The sequence below is a fragment of the Setaria viridis genome, chromosome 7 (genome assembly GCF_005286985.2).
Source record: "Setaria viridis chromosome 7, Setaria_viridis_v4.0, whole genome shotgun sequence".
Classification (NCBI taxonomy): domain Eukaryota; kingdom Viridiplantae; phylum Streptophyta; class Magnoliopsida; order Poales; family Poaceae; genus Setaria; species Setaria viridis.
In genome coordinates, this window is record NC_048269.2 from 11,120,649 (window position 1) to 11,122,853 (window position 2,205).

Below are 2,205 nucleotides of genomic sequence, written 5' to 3' on the forward strand. Positions count from 1 at the left end.
AGTTCTCGTCAAAGTACAGTACCATCGTATGTACTCATTGTTTGGTCCTGGTCACCAGTGCGGTCCACCTTCAGGATCTCATCCCTGCTTATTCTCCCACATGACGAGGTACTGACCATGCTTCACCCTCCAATCATTCTCCTTATACCTCTTTCCGCAGTCGATCCTGCATCAGACGTTAGTGAAGTATTAGTATAATATGTTAAGTATGTTAATTGAATAACCTCCAATAGTTATTTATTCCTGCGTACCTGTGCAGCTGCTGCGAAGTCGATAATTCCAAAGGAGGGCACGGTTGCATCCTCCCAAACTGCCGCATCACCCTATGTGGCATATGAAACTCTACGATGTAGTACAATATCATTGGCGTCGTGCACCTCCACAGCTCTTTGTCTCTGTAGCACGTCAGTGAAAATACGATCTGGCTTAGCTGCTCACGGTCGTACGGTTTCCATTCAACCTTCAAAAATTTTCACGCAATACTTATTTCATCTATCATTATACGGAAGTGAGCTTAACAAACTCTGGTGAGCAAATTACCTGGTGCTGCGTGAGAACATCAAACTCGTTTGTGTAGGCCATGTAGCGCCTATCAGGATTGCCACGAACGGGCCGCACATGCTTCCACACATGATAGAATGTGGGATGAGCATCGTCTCGATACCATGGCTGAAATTGCAAGTAAGTCCAATTGGTCACATGATACAACAGTTTTCCGAACATTAAAGCAGAAAAGGGAATTAGCCGTTTTGACTTCCATCGACATGGAGACGGGAAGGTCGACCCACGGGCATTCGCTCCCAAATCCAAATCTGCAGCATATAAGTGCACCCTCCAACATTGGAATCCCTCGCTGTGTGCCTGCAAGCCTCACATAGCTGTCTGTACAGCCAGGCAAGGGCCACTGAGCCCCAACTGTAAAGGGCTATGTTGTCCCAATGCTGACCCAAAATGGGGAGAACCATCCAAGATACTATGTTTCCAGCTGCTGTAACGACCCTGGTTAAATCCGCCGAGTTAATCTCAATCTAAGTCCCTGATTCCTCTATCTCAGCTCTTCCCGAGCAGGAGCGCTCCACTCCGGTTCTTAGTCCCGAATCCTGAGAACCCAACCAACCCCGTCGGTTCCTTCTGAGTCCCCAAACGCAGTGCTCCTTTTAATCTTGGAGCTGTGGAACAACCAAGACTGATTGGTGGGCTCGTAAATCTTTTCCCCGGATCTCCCGAGGCAGATGCACTCGAGCAGCCTGCGCCGCTTCAAAGCTTCTCCACCTCGTGGCTTGATCTCTCTGACGCCCGCCGCTTCGCCCAGTCGCCGGTCGCGACAGAATGGATTTCCGCGCCCTCCTCCCCAATCGCAGCGAAAGCCCCTCTGCAACCCTTTCCGCCTCGTCTCGCTCACGCCCTCGCCTGCCGCGCCAAGGTGCCCCGTCGCCGCCATGGCAGAAGTTTGCCGCAGTCGCGTCAGACCGCCTCGCGCTCATCATCTTGCCGGATTCCCAGCTGCAAGTCCCGATGCCTTCCGGTTTTTCCGCTGCCTCTCCACAGTCGCGCCACCCACGAACTCGCTACGCAACGATTCCTCCATCGCCAACCCCGACTCCGGCCACGAGAGCTCCTTTTCCGTTTTGCCAGAACTGTGCCCCAGCCAACCGCTGCTTCGCGCTCGCCCGCACAGCCGCAGATCGCCCTGTCTTTTCACCTGTTGCAACCTCACTTGTAGCGCCGTTCTCCCTGTCACACCAATCAAATCCGCCGCTCGACGACGCCCGCCTCCGCCAAATCTCAACCCCGGCAAAACTGCGCCTGCGCCGCCTTATCTCCAGTGCCCAATGGCCGAAGATGCTATCTCTGAAGTCCTGTTCCGCCGCCCATCGCTGCTGAATCGCCGCCATGGCAGCGCACTCCATCCTTCTCTTCCGGTCTTCGTGCCACTCGAAATCTCTCTCTTTCGCGCCACTATAAAAGGGAACGCCAGAGTTCCACCGGAGTTCCTTCGCCTTTGCTGTTTCGCCGCCCCTACTCTGAGCGCAGTTGAGCACTTCCGCTGAAACTCTTGAGAGTTCCCCTCTCCGGTCAATTCCGCTTCTCCCCAGTCCACCGAGCCGCCTGCTCCTCCGCACTGTGTTAGAGCTTCCTTGTTGCTCACAAGAAGCTCCGCCGCCGCCGGAGCACCGCCGAACATCGCCGCCGCCCAAGCCTTAG